General features: G+C 47.3%; 1 long non-coding RNA gene and 1 pseudogene across 2 annotated transcripts in view; one reads left to right on the forward strand and one right to left on the reverse strand.

Moving 5' to 3' along the window:
* Positions 1 to 14,998: 14,998 nt before the first annotated feature.
* Positions 14,999 to 22,981, reverse strand: LOC309546799 (SCAN domain-containing protein 3-like; annotated as a pseudogene). Its single transcript has 2 exons — positions 22,347 to 22,981; positions 14,999 to 15,054 (listed from the first exon to the last, which is right to left on the reverse strand). The product of its transcript is annotated as an SCAN domain-containing protein 3-like (transcript).
* Positions 22,982 to 23,053: 72 nt separating this feature from the next.
* The window catches only part of LOC309553148, a 541,993-nt gene continuing 541,792 nt past the window's right edge, over positions 23,054 to 23,254 (forward strand). Inside the window, exon 1 of the long non-coding RNA XR_014225144.1 lies at positions 23,054 to 23,118. This is a non-coding gene — a long non-coding RNA (uncharacterized lncRNA). The remainder of the gene's footprint in view (positions 23,119 to 23,254) is intronic.

The raw sequence follows: 23,254 nt of genomic DNA on the forward strand, positions 1-23,254 counted from the left end.
ATCAAGGGTCCATCTTTTGAACTCTGCTACAAAGTCTTCTACAGGTCTCCTACCTTGTTTCAAGGACCTCAATTGAACATCGGCAGTACTCTGCCTATTGGGGTCATCATATAGACTAGCGAGTTCCGCTAGGAATAAAGCATAGGAGTTGAGAAGCTGATCATTTTTCTCAAAGAGAGAGTCTGCCCAGGCCCGTGGATCACCCGTTAGGTATGAAATAATAGTACAGACTTTGATATGATCAGTAAGGTAGGTACGAGGTTTTAGCAAGAAAAGTAACTGACAGGCGTTTTTGAATTCACAAAATTTTTTGCGATCACCTGTAAACACTAGAGGAGGATTTATTTTGGGTTCAGGGGGCTGAGCAGCGGCAAGTTGTGATAGACGGGTTACCTGCTGCTTCAGAGCCTGATTGTCTTCTTTTAATTCAGAAAGAGCGTGTATTAACGCAGTCACTTGTTGTTTTAATTGTGTCACTTGAGTGGGTAAATCTGCTGAATCCATTTGTGGTTCGTTCAATCTGTAACGCTCCTGCGTTTTCTGAAACAAGATGGATTTGCAGCTGCAGAAAAACTCCACTCAGTAGTCATGTAGAGATACGTTGAAATACCAATTCCAACTCCCAAGACTCATCACTGTGGTCTGTCTGATTCAGCATACAAATATACACACTCAATAAGATGTTCCTGGAGTGATAGATGTATATAGCAGTATAGTGGTGATGAGCTAAAGAGACAGGTATGCACAGTGACAATAGGTGAACAGCACTTGAGAGAAATGTTCATGAGAGTATAGATGGTAACAGGTAGGATGCAGATAGGTTAGCAATCATGTATGGTAGTAGGTGGTAGGATAGCAGATGACATACAGGAGAGACTAACCCAGTGCAAGGATAGATGTTAGTAGGCTCAAGAGCTAGCAATCTAAACAACAGTGCAGATGATAGTAACAGTCCTTAATATGCAGAGCTAGATAGTGTAAGCTTAGTAGGAAGGTTTATGGAGGATTCCCCTGTGGGGTACTTATCACTAATAGCCAGCAGTAGTAGAGAGGTTCGGTATGAGCGAGTGATCCGGTAACGGGATCAGTAGCGAGGTTCCGACAGCGAGGTACGCTTGTGAGCATGTGAGCTTCAAGGCAGGTTGAACGAACATGTGAGTGAGAACGCCGGCGGTTGAAATAGCCACTCTGCGGCGCTCAGTGATGACAGCATCGGTCTTAAAGGTGTATGCGCACCTACCAGAAGAGAATGGTGGGACGCATACACTGACTTGGAAAGTGGAATAAAGGGTACCAGAGGTACCAGAACATTACAGCGGTGTGCCCGCAGCCCTCTACACCTATATCCTTACATGCCTACTCTTCATTGGGTTATGGGTTCATGCCATGCTCCCGCAAAGTTGGGGTCCCAGAGAGCGGGGTGGGGGGAGGTATTGGTGTTTTTTGTTAGTTTGTTCTGTTTATTTTTATGCCTTATTCTTGATGTGGTTATTTTTATGTTGCTCTATGACTCAGGTACATTGCATTTTTGGGGTATGTCACGATTCATGTAAACCTGCTCCGGGGACACCCGTCATGGATATCCTTTTTTCTCCTTCCGCTTTACCCCTATGGCCACTGTGAAATTTCTCACATGGAATGTCCGTGGTCTCAGGGACAAGTTGATGAAATGCTCCGTTGTTTTTCGGCTGCCTCAAGTCCTACAAAGCGGACATTGTGGTCTTGGTGGAAACTCATGTCATGGGCCAACTCCAGCTAGCACTCAAGCGACCCTGGATAGGCTGGACCTACCACACCACCTATACTGCCAATTCAAGGGGAGTCTACATTCTTTTTTCCAAAAATTCACATCTCTCGGTTATATCCGTTCGTTCAGGCCCCCAGGGCAGGTTTATTTTTATGCATGTAACTCTGTACAGTATATAAGCAGTATTTGCTTCTAGCCTGCTACATCCCTCCTCCATATAGCTCAGTGGTGATAAAAGAGGGTGTGTCCTTTATGGGCCAATATCCAAATGTCCCAGATGTGCGGATGGGTGATTTTAACATGGTGTTGGACCCGACTTTAGACCGTTAACACTGCTCTCACCCACATGGGCCCCCTCCTCCTACCCGCCTTAGTCGTCTTTTTAGAGACTTTGCATTGACTGACACCTGGAGATACCAGCACCCCAACACACGCTCCTACTCTTGCTTTTCGGCTACACACTCCACGATGTCACGCATAGATTTTATTGTGGTCTCCCATCCCCTGCTCCCCCTGCTCCCCCTGCTGCAAGACTCTGGGTTTGAACCCCGGTCTTTGTCAGACCATGCTCCATGCTGGGCCTCGTTCCGCATAGCCCTCCAGACCGTTCCCCTGCCCATGGCGTCTTCACCACTTCTGGCTCACTGCCCTGGAGGACCAGGAGGGTCTAGCCCATGAATGGTCATGCTATTTTACTGCTAATACCGGATCCACAGATGTGGCCCTAGTATGGGAGGTTTTTAAGCTGCATGTTCGGCCACCCTAGCCAGGGGCATCAACCACCTGAAAAAAATGTCCCACTCTCTCCTTACAAATTTACAAGCCCACTTAACCTCACTGACGGATGCTTGCTCCAAAGCCCTGTTGCCTGAGAATATATCAGCGCTTAAATCCCATACCCATCTGATCGACCAAGTGCTCTATGAGAAAGCCAAACAAAAGCTATTCTTTTCCAAACAGCGAGTGTTTGAACAGGGTGAACAGGCGGGCAGACTGCTGGCCTACTTGGCTCATCAGGATACTAGCCCTCCGGTGGTGGTGCAGCTGCGTGGATCTGATGGGTCTAGCATTTCTGACCCGCCGCTGGTGGCTGAAGAATTTCGCTCCTTCTATGCCACGCTGTATGCTTCTCAGACAACTATTACCGCCCAGGAGACTCGTGTGTTCCTCCAGCGTATCTCATTCCCTCGGTGGTGGCACTGGACGCAGCTAGAGCCTTCGACTCTGTGGAGTGGAGGTACTTATGGGAGTGCTTGCATGCATTTGGGTTCAGGCCAGCTTTCATTAGATGGGTGCAGGCACTCTATTATCTACCGGTGGCTAGGGTCTCGGTGAACGGTTGGACATAGGACCCCTTTCCCCTTGGCTGTGGGACCCGTCGGGGGTGCCCCATTTCCCCCTTACTTTATGCCCTAGCAGTTGAACCTTTGGCAATCACGCTTAGAACTCACCCACTCATACATGGTCTGTGCCAGTCATCCCTGACGGAAACTATAGGACTTTATGCAGGCGATATGCTTTTATATTTAGAGGACACTGACGCTTCCCTTCAAACTGCTCTACAAGCTATAGAGGAGTTTGATTCTCACTTTGGTTTGAAAATAAACTGGTCCAAATCTCAAATACTCCTCCTTGACCCGCCCCCCCCCCTCGTGCCTCGGACTCTCTCCTGTTGCAGAGAGTTGCGGCAATACTCTTCCTGGGAATCGAGGTCACGAGGTCGCTCTCTGATTATATTGTGGACAATATAGAAACTGTTATTACCCTGTTAAAGCAGCAAAACGCAGACTTGGGCACGACTCCCCCTCAGGATCATGGGCAGGGTAAGCCTCATTAAAATGATTCTCTTACCCAAACTTCTTTATGTGTTCTGGCACTCATCAATCCCATTTTTTCTAAAACTGTTCAAAATTATTGATAATATTCGGAATTCCTTTGTGTGGGGCCATGAGTGACACAAACTACCCTGGGCTATGCTTAAAAATCCAACTAGATGGGGTGGAGTAGCATTGCCAGACTTCCAATCGCACTACATAGCGTCCCAGCTCTCACACTTCTACTATTTCCACAAATTGGAGGACCTCCGCTACTAAATGCTTGTCTGTAGGAGACCACATAAAACAGCTTTTACTCATTTGCAGGTGCTCTTATGGGGACGGGGTCATATGCCATTGACTACTGTACGGAATATACTACTGTTACATCACTGACAGATGTGGAACATAGCCCTTAAGAGACTGAAGACCACCCACATCCACACTCGAACCCCACTGTGGCACAATCCTTGCCTGGGAGAGTTGATTTCTATTCCGGACTGCAACCTATGGGTGGACAGGGGTGTACTCTACTTGGGCCAAGTGTTGTGTGCAATGGGTGTCAGACCATTTCAGCCTCTGAGCAAAGAGTTCAACCTCCCCTCGCATATGCTTTTTAGATACATGCAGCTGAGACATGCACTACTCACTCAATTTGCTGCCCAGATTCCCCCTCTGTGTGATATACCCTTGCTGAACATAGTGTTGGGTGACACCCATGTCGGCCTGATATCTGCACTGAACACTGAGTTGCGCAGTGCCAATGTTGATTTGACGGTGAAGAGAATGCAGACTCGGTGGCTGCCTGATATGGGTCCTTTGGATGAGGCGGAGTGGAACGATATTTTGGATAATCCCAAACTGTCTTCACCTAAACTCTCTGATCTTATGACCCAGCTCTACATTTTACACAAGGCCTATTTGACCCCACTTAGGATTTCCAAATGCCGACCAAAATACTGTCCTCGGTGTCCCCTGCAGTCAGGCACGTTTGTACATCTTATCTGGACCTGCCCAGACATCCAATCCTACTGGATGCAGATCATAAAATTCCTACATGACCACATGGGCTCCCTGTTACAACCAGTGTTGGTCATCTTACTTTAAAAAAGTAATTAGTTACAGTTACAAATTACTTTTCCCAAAAAGTAATTGAGTTACTGACTCAGTTACCACATTGAAAAAGTAATTAGTTACTCAGCAAAGTAACTGTGACTTTTTTTAATATTCTATAATGCAATTACGTTCTATGAGATCTTTAATAGTTGTGGCGGTGTGGCACACTGTGGGGGTCTGAGTCCTGAGTCCTCCTGACTGTGAGTAACTATATTTTGTTTTGTTTTTTGGTACCTGCTGCCTGGAGTGGCTGGCTGTTGGTGGTGTGGCACACGAGTGGTGGCAGTGTGGCACACTGGTGGTGGCAGTGTGGCACACTGGTGGTGGCGGTGTGGAACACTGGTGGTGGTGGCAGTGTGGAACACTGGTGGTGGTGGCGGTGTGGAACACTGGTGGTGGCGGTGTGGCACACTGGTGGTGGCGGTGTGGCACACTGGTGGTGGTGGTGTGGTGGCTGGTGGGGGTCTTAGACCTGAATCCTGACTGTCTGTGACTGACTGAGTTTTTTTTTTTTTGGTACCTGCTGTGCTGGGCTTGCTGGTGGTGGTGTGGCCTCTGGCCTGGCAGGCACACTGTTGTCCGGGTCCCTCTGGCTCCGTCCTTCTGCAGGCCTCAGGCCTGCCTGTCTGTGCCTCTCTCCTCTTCTGGGCTGGCTGTGTGCGTTGGACCATTGGTGGACTGGTGGTGGTGGACTTTCTGCTGCCCAGTGCCCTGTGGTGGTGGGGGAGTCTCCTGGACTATATTGTTTTGTAAGTAACTGCCACTGGTTGTTTTATATATATTTTGCCAGTCTGGCAAAAGTAAGGTCCCCCATAGATCCCCCTTCAGTGCAGGCCAGGGCAGGTCTCCTGTAGATCCCCTTTAGTGCAGGCCAGGGCAGGTCCCCCATAGATCCCCCTTTAGTGCAGGCCATGGCAGGTCTCCCGTAGATCCCCCTTTAGAGCAGGCAGGTCCCCATAGATCCCGCTGTAATGCAGGTAGGTCCCCCATAGATCCCCCTTTAGAGCAGGCCTGACCAGGGTGAGGGTCCCCCATATTTATGCATCCCTTTAGAGCAGGCAAGGGAGGCAGGTCCCCCATAGATCCCCCTTTAGAGCAGGCCAGGGCGAGGGTGCCCCATAATTATACATCACCCTTTAGAGCCTGCAAGGGCAGGCAGGTCCCCCATAGATCCCCTTTTAGAACAGACAAGGGCAGGCAGGTCAACCATCCCCCATAGATCCCCCTTTAGTGCAGGCAGGTCCCCCATAGGACTCCCTTGCCTGCTCTAAAGGGGGATGTATAAATATGGGGGACCCTCACCCTGGCCTGCTCTAAAGGGGGATCTGTAAGGAACCTGGGATGGCTGACCGGCCTGCTCTAAAGGGGTATTTATAAATATGGGGGACCCTCACCCTGGCCTAGGCCTGCTCTAAAGGGGGATCTAGGGGGGACCTGGGATGGCTGACCTGCCTGCCATTGCCTGCTCTAAAGGGGTATTTATAGATATGGGGGACCCTCACCCTGGCCTAGGCCTGCTCTCCTGCTCTAAAGGGGATCTAGGGGGCTCTAAAGGGGTATTTATAAATATGGGGGACCCTCACCCTGGCCTAGGCCTGCTCTAAAGGGGATCTAGGGGGCTCTAAAGGGGTATTTATAAATATGGGGGACCCTCACCCTGGCCTAGGCCTGCTCTAAAGGGGGATCTAGGGGGCTCTAATGGGGTATTTATAAATATAGGGGACCCTCACCCTGGCCTGCACTAAAGAGGGATCTAGGGGGTACCTTGGATGGCTGACCTGCCTGCCATTGCCTGCTCTAAAGGGGTATTTATAAATATGGGGGACCCTCACTCTGGCCTAGGCCTGCTCTAAAGGGGGATCTAGGGGGCTCTAAAGGGGTATTTATAAATATGGGGGACCCTCACCCTGGCCTAGGCCTGCTCTAAAGGGGGATCTAGGGGGGACCCCCTAGATCCCCCTTTAGAGCAGGCCTAGTCCAGGATGAGGGTCCCCCATATTTGTAAATACCCCTTTAGAGCAGGCAACCCCCTAGATCCCCAATTAGAGCAGGCTTAGGACAGGGTGAGGGTCCCCCATATTTATAAATACCCCTTTAGAGCCCCCTAGATACCCCTTTAGAGCAGGCCTAGGACAGGGTGAGGATCCCCCATATTTATAAATACCCCTTTGTTAGAGCAGGCAAGAGCAGACAGGTCAGCCATCCCAGGTCCCCCCTAGATCCCCCTTACAGCAGGTCAGGGTGACATTCCCCTTTAAAGCAGGCCAAGCAGGGTTCCCAGGCCTCCAGTCCAGTGAGTCCACCACAACCTTACCTACCGTTACAATCCTCCTGTTCTTCTCCCGCACTGGACAGTCAGACAGTCACAGAGAGATCACTGCGCAGCCGCGCACGCAGGTCTCTCTCCAGTCTCCACCACCACTCCACTTTGTGGGTGGTGCCACTGCCAAGAGCTAGAGCCGAACAGGAGGCGGGAGCGGACAACCCGAGGGAGGCCTGAGGCTCCGCCCCCGAGCGATCGCATCAAGGATTGATCCAATTTCAGCAGACGGGCAGAGTGAGACTAGTTTCGGCACGGCGGACACTGCAAGGACCGCTCACGGACACCAGTGTCCGTGTGCAGACACCTTGCCGACCCCTGAATACAATTACATCTAGTGCCATCTAGTAGCGGTAGATGTAATTGTGGTAACGCAGCCGAAAGTAGCGGCAGCGGCGTTACAGGGACAGGATGAGTAATCTGATAGATTACTCGTTACCCTCAAAAGTAACTGCGTTAAGTAACGCCGTTTACTTAAACGCAGTTACTACCAACACTGGTTACAGCTGGACCTTAAGCCCTTCATCCTTGGACTCTTACCTGATGCTGACATAGATACATTTTTTGCCACTTTCCTAGAAGAGACTCTTTTTAGTGTATGTAAACTATAGCTAAATCATGGTTGCAAGCTCATATCCCCACCCTACAGGAATGGATAGTGGAATTGCTATAAAAGGTTGCTTTATAGACATAGAGGGTGTCCTGCCAAAATTAAAAAAATGCTGGAATAGATGGCTGGAGCTCACACAAACCTGTAGTGACTAGGAATCTTGCTAGAACGCTGACTGCCTTAACTGTATAATTGCTTACACCCCCCTCGGGTGTAGTGATCTCCCTGAGACTACGGTACTTCTTCCCCATGCATGTATTTCTCTTACCAAAAGTTTTTGACTGTTGTGTCAAGTTGTTTAGTCTCCTTATGTTACGGACATACAGATGTGAAATGTATAATGATGTTCCCCATTGTGTGCTCCTTTTTTGAGTGTTTCATATTCATACCAAGTTTTTGTACCTTGTTTTGTATACCACAAATAAACTTGTTTTTTTTATTTTAAAAAATGCATTTGCAATTTCATCATACGCAAATACCCCGTGACATTAAAAATTACAATGATCGCCATTTTATTCCCTAGGGTCTCTGTTAAAAAAATATATATATATATATATAATGTTTGGGGGGTTCTAAGTAGTTTTCTAGCCAAATATATTGATTCATACTTGTAAACAAAAAGTCCCAGAAAAAGCTTGGTCAGCAAGAAAAGCGGAAGAAAACGGCATCTCTTTAACCACTTTACCACCGGAGGATTTTGCTGTCTTCCGTCCAGGCCACTTTTTGCGATTCGGCGCGGTGCGACTTCAACTGACAATTGCGCGGTCGTGCGACGCCGTACCCAAACGAAATTTACGTCCTTTTTTTCCCACAAACAGAGCTTTCTTTTGGTGGTATTTGATCACCTGTGCGATTTTTACTTTTTGTGCTATAAACAAAAAAAAGAGCGTTTATTTTGAAAAAATAAAAATATTGTTAACATTTTTTTATATGAAATTCCCCCCAAAAAAGATGTAAAAACCAATTTTTTTTAAAATTTTTGGCCAATTTGTTTTATGCTACATATGTTTGGTAAAAAAAAAAATCGCAATAAGCGTATTTTGATTGGTTTGCGCAAAAGTTATTGCGTTTACTAACAAAGGGAAAGATTTCTGTCATTTTTGGTGTTTTTTTTTTAACGCGTAATGGCGGCGATTTTTTATATATTGATTCATACTTGATTCATACTTGTAAACAAAAAGTCCCAGAAAAAGCTTGGTCAGCAAGAAAAGCGGAAGAAAACGGCATCTCTTTAACCACTTTACCACCGGAGGATTTTGCTGTCTTCCGTCCAGGCCACTTTTTGCGATTCGGCGCTGTGCGACTTCAACTGACAATTGCGCGGTCGTGCGACGCCGTACCCAAACGAAATTTACGTCCTTTTTTTCCCACAAACAGAGCTTTCTTTTGGTGGTATTTGATCACCTGTGCGATTTTTACTTTTTGTGCTATAAACAAAAAAAAGAGCGTTTATTTTGAAAAAATAAAAATATTGTTAACATTTTTTTATATGAAATTCCCCCCAAAAAAGATGTAAAAACCAATTTTTTTTAAAATTTTTGGCCAATTTGTTTTATGCTACATATGTTTGGTAAAAAAAAAAATCGCAATAAGCGTATTTTGATTGGTTTGCGCAAAAGTTATTGCGTTTACTAACAAAGGGAAAGATTTCTGTCATTTTTGGTGTTTTTTTTTTAACGCGTAATGGCGGCGATTTTTTTTGCGGGACTGCGACATTGCGGCGGACAGATCGGACCCTTGACTGACATTTTTGACACTTTTGGGGGTACCAGTGACATTACTGCAGTAATCAGTGCTATAAATATGCACTGTTACTGTAAAAATGACACTGGCAGGGAAGGGGTTAATTTTATTGGAGAGGGAGGGGTTAATGTATGCCTGGTGCTTACTGACGTGTAGGGGGGGAGGTGACTGTGTGAGTCATGGACAGATCGGATGTCCAGCTATGCTGAGCAGTCCGATCTGTCACTCCCTGTCACTATGGAGATCCGCCCGCTGTGTTTACACACAGCGGGCGGATCTCCAGACTCGATCCCCGACGATCGGGTAAGAGCAGCGGCGATCGCCGCTGCTCCTCCCCTGGCCCGACTCCCGCTGTGAATGAAAACAGCGGGAGCGAGCATCCGGCGGCGCGCAAGCGCCGCCCAGAAGGGGGAGTGTCTAACGACGTTAATACTACGTCGCTGGACGATAACGAACCACTCTGCCGCAGTAGTATTACTGTGAGCGGTTCTAAAGTGGTTAAACCCTATGTATAGTCAGGTCCATAAATATTGGGACATCGACACAATTCTAATCTTTTTGGCTCTATACACCACCACAATGGATTTGAAATTAAACAAACAAGATGTGCTTTAACTGCAGACTTTCAGCTTTAATTTGAGGGTATTTACATTCAAATCAGGTGAAAGGTGTAGGAATTACAACAGTTTGTATATGTGCCTCCCACTTTTTAAGGGACCAAAAGTAATAGGACAATTGGCTGCTGAGCTGTTTCATGGCCAGGTGTGTTTTTCCCTCATTATCCCATTTACAAGGAGCAGATACTGTAAAAGGTCCAGAGTTCATTTCAAGTGTGCTATTTGCATTTGCAATCTGTTGCTGTCGACTCTCAATATGAGATCAGTGAAGCAAGCCATCGTTGGGCTGAAAAAAACAAAACAAACCCATCAGAGAGATAAGAAAAACATTAGGTGTGGCCAAATCAACTGTTTGGAACATCCTTAAAAAGAAAGAACGCACCGGTGAATTCTTTCCCTGGTGAAGAAAACACCCTTCACAACACTCTCCAGGAGGTAGATGTATGTGTGTCACAGCCTACAATCAAGAGAAGACTTCACCAGAGTGAACACAGAGGGTTCACCACAAGATGTAAACCATTGGTGAGCCTCAAAAACAGGAAGGCCAAATTAGAGTTTGCCAAACAACATCTAAAAAAGCCTTCACAGTTCTGAACAACATCCTATGAATAGATGAGACCAAGATCAACTTGTACCAGAGTGATGGGAAGAGAAGATTATGGAGAAGGAAAGGAATGGTTCATGATCCAAAGCATACCACCTCATCAGTGAAGCATGGTGGTGGTAGTGTCACGGCGTGGGCATGTATGGCTGCCAATGGAACTGGTTCTCTTGTATTTATTGTTGATGTGACTCAGGGGTCAAGGCCTGGGAAATAAAGTATGGGAACTCACCCAAGATTACCATCCCCAACCTCAAAAAAAATAAATAAAAAAAGTGTGTGTTCGTGCATATTTACCTCTGTCTCTCTCATATCTCTCCTCTCTGTCTCTCATGTCTCTCCTCTCTGTCTCTCTCTCTCTCATGTCTCTCCTTCCCTCCTCTCATTTGTCTCTGTCTTTCTCTCATATGTCTCTGTCTCCCTCCCATATGTCTCTGTCTCCCTCTCATATGTCTCTCTCATGTCTCTCCTCTGTCTCTCCTCTGTGTCTCTCTCTCATCTCTCTCTCTCGTGCGTATCTCTCTCTCTCGTTCGTTCATCTCTCTCTCATCTCTCTCTCTCTCTCGTGTGTGTGTGTCTCTCTCTCTCTCTTATGTGTGTGTGTGTCTCTCTCTCTCTCATGTGTGTGTCTCTCTCATGTGTGTCTCTCTCTCTCTCATGTGTGTGTGTCTCTCTCTCTCTCGTGTGTGTGTGTGTCTCTCTCTCTCTCGTGTGTGTGTGTGTCTCTCTCTCTCATGTGTGTGTGTCTCTCTCTCTCTCATGTGTGTGTGTCTCTCTCTCTCTCATGTGTGTGTGTGTCTCTCTCTCTCATGTGTGTGTGTCTCTCTCTCATGTGTGTGTCTCTCGCTCTCTCTCATGTGTGTGTCTCTCTCTCGTGTGTGTGTGTCTCTCGCTCTCTCTCATGTGTGTGTCTCTCTCTCGTGTGTCTCTCTCTCTCATGTGTGTGTCTCTCTCTCTCTCTCTCGTGTGTCTCTCTCTCTCGTGTGTCTCTCTCTCTCGTGTGTGTGTCTCTCTCTCTCTCTCTCTCTCTCTCTCTCTCGTGTGTCTCTCTCTCGTGTGTCTCTCTCTCTGTCGTGTGTGTGTCTCTCTCTCCTGTGTGTCTCTCTCGTGTGCGTCTCTCTCTCGTGTGTGTGTCTCTTTCTCTCTCGTGTGTGTGTCTCTCTCTCTCTCTCGTGTCTCTCTCTCTCTCTCTCTCGTGTGTGTGTTTCTCTCTCTCTCGTGTGTGTGTGTGTCTCTCTCTCTCTTGTGTGTGTGTGTGTGTGTGTGTCTCTCTCTCTCTCTCTTGTGTGTGTCTTTCTCTCTCTCAAATTCAAATAAGCTTTATTGGCAGGACCAAATACATTTTAGCATTTCCAAAGCAGTTGAGTTTGTGATGGGGGGGGGGGTAATATAAAGAGGAATGGGGGTGAGTCCATGCAAAGAATTTTTAAATCCTCAGTTTTTCATGTCCCTCTCAGTCTGTGACACGCTGTCACATATTGTGCAGCTATTCTCACCATTGGCTCCTCTTCTCCCAGTAGGATTTGGAGTTTCCTCTTCTCCAATAGAATTGAAGTCCGCCATAAAAGCGGAGAGTCTCTGGAAGTGAGTGTCCCTCACGGATGAGTACTTAGGGCACTGTAACAGGAAGTGGTCCTCGTCCTTCAGGATCCCCTGGTCGCATTGCTGGCACAATCTTCTCTCCCTGGGCTTGTAGGTCTGTCTGTGCCATCCTAACTCGATTTCCATGCTGTGGGCACTCAGTCTGTACAAGCTGAAGGTCTGTCTGTCTTTGGGCTCTTGTAGCACCTCCAGGTATGGGGCCAGTTTGTAGTCTCTCTGCAGTAACTGGTAAACAGTTAGTTTCTTGGAGTTTGTTATTTCATTTCTCCATTCTTAAACATATTTTTCTGTTGAATATTTCATTATGTTTTTTATTTGTGATTTTGTCAGGTTGAATTTTTGGGAGTTTGGGATAGGCAAGGCGCTGATGAGTTGTTGCAGACCGCCAGGCTTGGGCTGGTTCTTATTGGTCAGTAGGGCCTTATGATGGTACGAGTCAGGACTGCTTTTTCGTAGATGATCCCAGAATGATAGCGCCCTCTTTTGTACTGCAAGAAGTAAGGGAAATCTGCCCAGCTCAGACCGGCAGGCACTGTTAGAGAGGTACTCCTGTGGACTTGGAGGAGTAGCTTGCAGAATTCCAGATGGAATATTTCTGTTGGGCTGGAGTCCCATTGGGATTGGTCTGGGTAGGTGACAGGACCCCAAACTTCACTGCCATATAGAAGGATTTTTTGTGATGACACTATCAAATACTCTGACCCAGACTCTCAACTGTGGTTTTAGGTGATACAGCGGTCTCCTGATGGCATAGAAGGCTCTGCGTGCCTTGTCTTTTAGGGCCTCTATGGCTGGCCTGAAACTTCCTGATTGGTTAATTTCTAGGCCGAGGTAAGTGTAGTTGTTGGATTCATCAAGAGTGTGGTTGTTTAATGTAAAGGAAGGGCTCTTTGTTTTTGTATTTTTCTTTTGGAACACCATGATTTTTGTTTTGCTTGAGTTGATAGGTAGTGCCGATTAGGGATGATCGAACGGTTCGGGTCGACCATCGGTTCGTTCGACCCGAACATTGACTGTTCGAAATTCGGCCGAATTCCAAACTTTTTGCTGAAAAAGTTCGGAATTCGGCAACCAGAACCGACCAAAATGCAATGGGACAGGAACTGGGCTTTAAAAGCCCGTGATTGGACCAGAACCATCAGTAAAAGCCAATTGAGGGGGCAGGAGGATGCTAGGAATGTGATTGGAGTGCTTAGGGGGTCGAGACGGGCAATCAGTAGTGAATACGCCCCCCAGTATATAAGATAGCCCCGCCAAATCGCTAGCATTGTAATACAGGGATGTGGAAGAGAGTGGAAGCAGTTCTGTTACTCCTGCTTCAAAAGTGTCATTTAGCAATTATTAGTGTGAGGAAAGGGATATCTAGTGTAGTTAGGGTACTATTTTCCACTATAGTTAGATTCAAAAATCTAGTTTCTGTAGGGAAAGTGTTAAGTGTCAGGGTGACCGTAGTGTAGTGTAGGGTGAACTGACTGACTGCTATGGCAGGGTGACCAAACCCTTCCATGTCAGGGTGACCGCTATAGAAAAAAAGATTGTTTGTATTAGAATTGCAGTAGAGCAGGATAGTGGCTTCGCTCCTTTCACACCTGGCCGTTTTTGCTGCAGGCGTTTTTTGGGCTTTTTTGTGGACATCTTTGGAGGCAGGCATGACATCTAAACTTCTGTGTAGTCTGGGAGATTAGCTCGCAGGGATCACCTTTCACAGGAACTTAAGGCCAGCACGCAGGTAGTTTCTTTAAAGTCTGGTGGATTGCCAGCTTTATTTCAGCAAAGGTTTGCAAAGATACAAAAACAACAAAACAATAAAATAAATCCTTGCCGCCGGCGCTAAACTAAACAACGGTTTTCCTCACTATACAGTGTGGGGCTGGTCCCCATCACCCCCAAAAACACATAGTAAAGCAAACCTGTTCTTTTGAAAGTCCACACGGAGCTCCTCTCTCAGATTCCCTTCTGAGTCTCAGGCCAGAGCCTTTCTGTGCTCTTTTCCTGTTAATTTAAAGTCCACCTGAGCATGGACTCAGGTAACTCACAATCTCTGGACCGGAACCCAACCTGTCACAGAGGCTGGAAAACCTGGGCTGGATTCCGGTTCAGTCTCTCACCACAGAACGCATACCGTCACATATCCTCCCCCTCTGCTCAACAGTGGCGGAGCTAGACTTTTAAAACAGGGGTGGCAAAGGGGTGGCAAGGTATTATTTTGGGGGGTCAATATACAAAGTGTTCAATTACACTAAAAATAAGTTATTTTCCACAAAATGTATATAGATTAAATTAAAGTTGTTTATTTTACAAAATGTACACAATTAAGTATTTGTATTAAGTATTAAGTATTTGTACAATTACAGGGGACTACCAAGTGCCAGGTACTTGCTGTACTGAGTGATTTGCAGTGTTACAGGGGACCCCCAAGTGCCAGCTACCTGCTGTGCTGGTGGGTTTGCAGGATTACAGTGGGCCCCAAAATGCCAGATACCTGCTGTACTGGAGTATTTTCAGGGTTACAGGGGACCCCCAAGTGCCAGCTACCTGTTGTGCTGGGGGGTTTGTAATGTTGCAGAGTACACCCTAGTGCCTGCTACCTGTCTAACTCTGCAGGTTGCTTCTGCACCGATAGCACAAGGGGTGCTGGGGCACTAATACCATTTGCTGTGCTCGGTATTTGGGAGGGTTAAAGCAGGCACATAAGCACCAGCTAACTCAAACAGCTTTGTCTGCCTTTGCACTTTGCACCTGGATTATTTGGAAAAGCAAAATTGAGCATTGCAAATTTTAGAAAGTGACAGAACTGCAATCAGTATATTGAATGTGGCATTGTGCTTTTATTTGCTGTGCTGGGTATTTCTGAGGGCCACATCACTGCCATTTGTAGAGGGCGCTTAGAAAAAAACAGCAATTTATAGATTTGAATCTTTCATTGTCTACCTGCATGTGGCAGAATACAAATCGTTGTGCATCAGTACCAATCAGTTCCCCAAGATCTCATCTGCTGGCCTGGGTACTTCAGGTTATTATGGGGGGTTATCCATTCAGTGCCCTTAGATGTTATCTTCTGCCTGGTTCTGGTACCTGAGGCTATAGAGCAGTGGTTCTCAATTCCGGTCCTCGGGACCCACTAACAGGCCAGATTTTAAGTATTACCTTGGGGGATGCAGACTAGAATACTGCAATCACTGAGCAGCAAATTAGATCACCTGTGATGTAATTTAGTTATCTTGCAAACCTGGCCTGTTGGTGGGTCCCGAGGACCGGAGTTGGGAACCACTGCTATAGAGGTCACCCATTGAGTGTCCTTAGATTTTAATTCCTGGCCTTGCTACATGAGGCTGTAGGGGTTAACTTTTCAATGCCCTTATCTGCTGGCCCTGGTACCTGAGACTGGGGGTTACTCATTCATTGCCCTTAGCTATTATATCCTAGTCTTGGAGCTATGGACTGCAGAGATCTTGATACCTGAGACTTTGGGGGTCACCCATCCAGTGCCCTTAGATCTTATCTCCTAGCCTGGTAAATGAGGTTTTGGGGCCTTCCATATATCCTTTGGCTACATCTCCTGGACTTGGTGGTACACAAATTTTTTTGGGTCACCTCAGTGTTCTATCTCCTGGATTTGACACCTAATGCAGGAAGCAGACACCAACATTTCCCAGGCTGGGCACTGGTGAGTGTACAGGGACCAGTGACCACAGTACCAAATAGGTACCCCTTTCATTAAAATTAGGGGGGGGGGTTATGGAGTTGCTCTACAGAACCATGATGAGCTGGGAAGTGTGAGGTGACTAATCTATTAGAAGAGTACAATCATGCAGAGACCACCACCAGAGAGACTTACCTAAGGTAACGGTTACACTCAGGTAGAAGGAGTGAAGAACACAGCCTGCCACATCCATCCCACGTGACATGCCGGCCCGCAGCTAGTTCTCACACACACAGGCGAACCAATCACGTCATGAGTAGCGGCACAGTGAACCAATCAGGTGTGCTGGCACGCATGATTGGTTAGCTGTGCAGCGACTCACGGCCCCGCCCGCTGCTGCTGCTCACCGCGCTCAGACAGTCTCAGTGAGTCAGTCAGGCAGTGCTGGGACAAGGTCATTCAGTGCCCAGGGCAGAGATGGCAAACTGCGCGCCCCCCGTCCTGATGTGTACTTACAGTTCCTATCTCAGTCTCAGTGTGGCACCCGCTGGGCATGGAGGCAGCTTCTCCTTCTTCCCCTCTCTGGTTATCTGATATGTCCACATACAAGGGGAGACAGAAAGAGGGGTGGTCTGTGCCCCACTCTGAGGTGCTCAGCTCATAGTTCAAGTTGTACAGGAAGGTAAGGAAGGTACATAGTATGCCTCTTCTATATTAAAAATCCAGCTTGTTTGCCAATTCTTCCCCTAAATTTCACAAAACAAAAAGGCAAAAAAACTAAAGTCTGTGCTCCTGTCTTTTAAAATTATTTCTAGCTGCTATGTTAAAAGGACAAATGATATAGACTACATAATAAAAAAAAGTGCTTAAACACTAAAATAAGGCCACTGCTCTCAATTTGATATGCATGCATAGCCTCAAACGCAGACAGCAGTATGCCCTGTATGAATGAGGCCTAATAGTGAGAACAATGTGCTATAGCATACATATAAAATCACCGTGCAATATAGCGATATAGTTGCTTGCTCAGCACTAAGGATGATGTGCGTCTTATACGCAACACCCCACAGTGCAGCTTCCATTATACATATCTGTAATTGATATACATTTATTGCATAGTGATTTTACTGTATATATACACTGTATGTTAATCACTTAAGGGCTGCCCCACATTCATTTACTAAGGCAGGCCCTAAAGCGCAAAATCACATATCTGGTTTTGTAAAAGGGCTCCAGGGGACGCATGACTGAGAGAGAGCTTGTGTTCCTACTAATCAGGAACACAGATCTCACCCATTTTCAGTCAGTCCATCCCCCACAGTTAGAAAGCACTCCATAATAGCACACTTAACCCTTTGATCATCCCTGATGATAACCTCTTCCCTGCCAGTGTCATTAGTACAGTAACAGTGCATATTTTTGGCACTGATCACTGTATTGGTGTCACTGTTCCCCAAAAGTGTCACTTAGTGTCAGATTTGCCCACTGCAATGTCGCAGTCCCACTAAAAATCGCTGCTATTACTATTAAAAAAAAAAAAGAAAAAGTCCATAAATCTATCCCATAATTTGTAGAAACAATAACTTTTACACAAACCAATCAATACACGCTTTTTGGGATCTTTTTTACCAAAAATATGTAGCAGAATACATATTGGTCTAAAATGATAATATAATGATTTTTTTTTTTCAAAATAGTTTTTTTTTTTTTTGTTTTGTTTATAGCGCAAAAAATAAAAACAGCATAGGTGATCAAATATATCCAAAAGAAAGCCCCATTTATGGGGGAAAAAAATGAGATCAATTTTATATTTTATTTGGGTACAGCGTCACATGACTGCACAATTGTCAGTTAAAGCAATGCAGTGCCGTATCGCAAAAATGGCCTGGTCATTAAGGGGGTAAAACCTTCCGGGGTTGAAGTGGTTAAAAGACATCATTATTAAAAAAAAGATAATACAGTAGGTTTCAAATATTGTCAAGTACAACTGAATTAGCAGTAAGTGCTTGTTTACACATGTGGCACGGACTGCTGAGATAGCTTTTTAGAGATGTGTGGCAGGCAATATGGAGGTGATATGTCACCTCCTCATCACCTGTTTTAATCCCCTAAATGCAGCACAACTGTAATGCAAATACAGGCATTGTTCCTGCAGCCTCAATACAAAGCATCATGTCTGTGGCATCTGAACACTTTGCAGCCTAGGGAGAGGAAGGGAGTGATTAAAATGATGCTCAGCCATGCCTGCAAGTGTAAATGAGCCCTAATAGTAAGTAGGCAAATGAATAAAGAACAGTGCCTCCAACATAACTAATCCAATAGTACAAAGTCACTTTAAGAACTATTAAAAGTCCACTGAGTACTCCTTGATTCTGCAATCATTTCCAGGTAAAAATAGCAGAACAAAATTGCACTCTACCTGTAATACTTCAGTCAGTGTTCTTACATCAGGTCTAGTCCCAGCATGACGACATCTGTCCCCGCCCACCACCTGCAGTGCTTACTTCTGTATGTTTTCATCATTCCAGGTCTAGTCTCCATTTCCTGACTGCTTCTGTCCCCACCCACCACCTATCAGACCCGTAGCACAAACTCTAGGGAAGTGCTACAGATAGTGGGCGGAGCCACAGGCGAACACAGAAGCTGTCGGAAAATGCCGAGACCAGACCCAGAATGATGAAAGAATACAGAAGCAAGCACTGCAGGTGGAGGGCAAACCAGCGGGCGGGGACAGTCGGCAACAACTTTGCCCAGATCACCACTGTCAACCATGCCTGTCACTTAAATGCAGAATGAGCTGAAGCCCCCCTCAACACTCCGCCCAGGTCCGCCCACCTCTTGTACCAGCTCTGCAGTCAGGACAGTAGAACTAGGCGCTGCAGGCGCCCACTCATTCTAATACTATTTATGAGTGCATATTTTTAGCGAGCGCGAGCGGGGTGGCAACAGGGGTGGCAAGGACTTTGTCTGGGGTGTCAATTGCCACCCCAGCTAGCCCTCTGGCTCCGCCACTGCTGCTCAAGCGCCAGCAAATGAGCAATAGACCCAATCATACAGTGCATGCGGGAGAGGGCATCCGCATTGTTTTGGAGCTTGCCCGGCCTATGCTCTACTGTAAATTTGAACGGCTGTAGAGCCAGGAACCATCTTGTCACGCGCCCATTTTTCTCCCTGTTGTCACACATCCACTTCAGGGGGGCATGGTCAGTGACCAACTTAAACGACCTCCCCAACAAGTAATACTTCAGGGAGTCCAAAGCCCACTTAACAGTAAGACATTCCTTCTCAACAATAGCATAGTTTTTTTCATGCTTGTTCAGCTTTCGGCTCAGGTATACAACCGGGTGCTCCTCACCACCTCTGTTCTGGGAAAGTACAGCACCTAGGCCCACCTTGGAGGCGTCAGTCTGTACCACAAACTCCTTTGTGAAGTCTGGAGTCACCAGCACCGGAAGTACACAAAGGGCCTGCTTTAACCTCTGAAACGCCTCCTCCGCTTCAGGATTCAATTTGACCATGACCGACCCTCTACCCTTCGTTAGGTCAGTCAGAGGAGCGGCAATGGTGGCAGTTAGGTATAAACCGCCGGTAATACCCCGTAATGCCTAGGAAGGCCCGAACTTGTTTTTTGTTTACCGGTTGGGGCCACTTTTGAATTGCCTCAATCTTATTGGTCTGAGGCTTGACCAGTCCCCGACCAATAACATACCCAAGGTATTTGGCCTCCTCCAGGCCTATGGCACACTTTTTTGGGTTGGCCGTGAGACCTGCTTCCCTAAGGGAATCTACCACTGCTTGTACTCGGGGCAGATGCGAGTCCCAATCTAGGCTATGGATGACCACATCGTCCAAATAAGCAGCTGCGTATGAGCGATGTGGTCTCAAAGTTTTGTCCATCCTTCTCTGGAAGGATGCAGGGGCCCCATGCAGACCGAAAGGCATCCGCTTGTATTGAAACGAGCCCTCAGGAGTGGAAAAGGCAGTCTTCTTTTTGGCTGATTCAGTTAGGGGTATTTGCCAATAGCCTTTCGTTAGATCTAGGGTTGTTATGTAGCGGGCCTGTCCCAACCTGTCCATGAGTTCGTCGACCCGAGGCATCGGGTATGCATCGAACTTGGATACACTGTTGAGTTTCCTAAAATCGTTACAAAACCTGAAAGTGTCTATTACATCCAACTCTAACATATTTTTTATTTCCTTTGCGACTGCCTCTCGCCTGGCCTCTGGGATTCTATATGGCTTTAAATTTACGCGAACCCCTGGTTCTGTCACTATATCATGCTGGATCACATTGGTCAGTCCAGGTAAGGGGGAGAAAAAGTCTATTTTTGTACACAAACCCCCTAACATCATTTTGTTGTGCCACCGACAGGGAATCTGTTATGGGGACATCAGGTGTCACCGGCACCCGGTCTGCTGGGGCCGGAGATGCAGCCAATAAAGTCTCTCTGTCCTTCCAGGGCTTTAAGAGATTCACATGATAAATTTGTTGTGGTTTCCTTTTCCCTGGTTGGTAGACTTTATAGTTGACCTCTCCTACCCTTTCAATAACTTCAAAGGGACCCTGCCACTTGGCTAGAAACTTACTTTCAACCGTGGGAACCAGTACCAACACTCTGTCCCCGGGGCTGAAAGTACAGACTCTGGCACCCCGATCATAGACCCTCCTCTGGGCCTCCTGCGCTCGCTCCATATGTTCTCGTACCAGTGGCAGGACAGCAGCGATTCTATCTTGCATCAGGGAGATATGCTCTATGACGCTTCTATATGGGGTGGCCTCACCTTCCCATGTTTCTTTGGCAACATCCAGCAGCCCCCTGGGATGTCTACCATACAAGAGCTCAAAGGGAGAATAGCCTGTGGATGGTTGCGGAACCTCTCGTATGGAAAACATAAGATATGGGAGCAAAAAATCCCAATTTCTTCCATCTTTGTCAACCACCTTTTTTAGCATACTTTTCAAGGTTTTATTAAATCTTTCGACCAAACCATCCGTTTGGGGGTGGTAGACAGAGGTACGGAGATGGGAGATTTTATATAATCTACACAGTTCCTTGGTAACCCTGGACATAAATGGGGTGCCCTGATCGGTTAAGATCTCTTTTGGGATTCCCACTCGACTAAACACCTGGACTAACTCCTTGGCGATAGCCTTAGCGGAAGTGTTACGCAAGGGTATGGCCTCAGGATAGCGTGTCGCATTGTCTAGGATTACCAGAATATGCTGGTGACCCCGGGCAGACTTCACTACCGGCCCCACCAGTTCCATGCCGATCCTCTCAAAAGGAACCTCGAGGATTGGTAGAGGGACCAGGGGACTGCGAAAATGGGGCAATGGTGCCGACATTTGGCACTCAGGGCATGATTCACAGTACCCCCTGACATCTGCATGCAACCCGGGCCAGAAAAATCTCTGGGTGATTCTCTCCCTGGTCTTTTCGATACAGAGATGTCCCCCCATTACATGACCATGGGCCAGGTCTAGGACCAATTTACGGAAGGGTTTGGGAACCAGCAGCTGTTCAACCTCATCCTCTCCACGTTTTATCACCTGATACAGTAAATTGTTTTTAATGGCCATGTAGGGAAAAGACACCCCCCAGTGAGGATCTACTGGTTCCCCCTGCACCATCTTAGCGTTTTCTCTGGCTCTAAGGAGGGTGACATCTCGTAATTGCTCGGTACAAAAATCCTCTCTCCTGACTTCTAAGTCGGGTACCACATTCTGGCTACTCTCATTGTCAGGTCCAGAAATGTCCTCCTGTTTGTTACCCTCCGGCTGGGAGCTAGCTTCCAGGTCCTCCGGCTCCCCAGCCATGACAGGGAAAGGAAGAGGATCTCCAGCTCCCTCGATTCCCCCAACAGGGTTTCCTTCACTTTGGCAAAAAGGGTCTGGTGAGAGTTCCTGTGCTTCCGGAGCAGGGGGAGCTCTCTCCAGCCTCCCCTTGTTCTCCCACAACCTCCAAAAATGGGGGAAATCCCTCCCCACTAAAGCTTCATGAAGTAGCGAAGGCACCACCCCCACTGAATGGGTCACACTGCCCCAAGGGGTATCAACCTCAACCACTGCGGTCTGGTAGTCCCGAGTGTCCCCATGGATGCAAATGACCTCGATAGTGCTGGGGTGTAGTTTTGTGGGATTTACACAATCACTTCTGACTAGGGTCACTACACTTCCAGAGTCTAGCAGGGCTGTGAGCGGCTTTCCATCCACTGCAATAACACACATTTTTTTTTAATGCGACTCTGACATGAAGCAGTATATGCGACCTGTGCAAACAAAGATATGCGTCTTTTCCTATAAGCAAAATCGCATTGCATAGGTTCATCATTTATAGGACAGTTTGCAGCAATATGCCCAAATGCATGGCAGCGGAAACACTGTATGTGTTCTACCCTTAGTCCTCTTAGCAGCCCCAAAGACCTTCCTGGCTTCTTTGGCCAGTCTTCAGGCCTAGGACCAACAGTCTCATTAGCTGTAACCACAGTCTTATCTAGTTTTCCCATGCACTTTAACCCTGGAACAGTCTTACCAGAACCGCTGGGCGATCTTGCACCCCTAGACACACTGAAGTGGGGCGTAGACGTGTTCACCAAGTCCTCAGTAGCACTGTACCTCTCCACTAGGTCCACCAATTGGGCTGCAGTTTTGGGGTCCCCCTGTCCGACCCACTTCCTCAGAGCAGCAGGGAGTGCACGCAGGTACTGGTACATTACCACACGCTCCACGATCTGGGGGCCCGTCAAGGTCTCTGGTTGCAACCACTTTTTGGTGAGGTGGATCAGGTCAAACATTTGAGAAGGGGGTGGCTTGCTGCTGGAATAGGTCCACTGATGCACGCGCTGGGCCCGGCATGGTGACACCCAAGCGTGCGAGTATCTCCATTTTCAGAGTCTCATAGTCCTGGGCCTTATCTGGGTCCAGGTCAAAATATGCTTTCTGCGGTTCTCCTGTCAGAAATGGGGCCAACAGACCCGCCCACTGTTCGTTTGACCAACCTTCACGGACAGCGACCCTCTCAAAAGTCGCCAGGTATGCTTCCACATCATCAGCCGGTGTCATCTTTTGCAGGTGGTACGAGGCACGTACCAATTTTGGTTCAGCTGGCACAGGAGATGCAAATGCTTTTTTCAACTCCAGCAGAGCCTCTGCAAATTGTCGGTTCATCTCCTGCTGGGCTGCATGTTGTGCTGCAGCAACCTCCTGTTGTGCTGCCTGTTGTGCTGCAGCAACCTCCTGTTGTGCTCTAGTGGCCTCTGCAATTTGGCGGTTCATCTCCTGCTGGGCTGCCTGTTGTGCTGCCAGTTGTGCTGCAGTAGCCTCCTGTTGTGCTCTAGCGGCCTCTGTGATTTGGCGGTTTGTTTCTCGCTGAGCTGCATTGGCCTGTAGCAGGGCCTTTAGCATTTCCTCCATCTTTAGAAAGTGCCCGCTGAGTCCACC

Source organism: Pelophylax lessonae (genome assembly GCF_965119305.1).
Source record: "Pelophylax lessonae genome assembly, chromosome: 1".
Taxonomy (NCBI): Eukaryota; Metazoa; Chordata; class Amphibia; order Anura; family Ranidae; genus Pelophylax; species Pelophylax lessonae.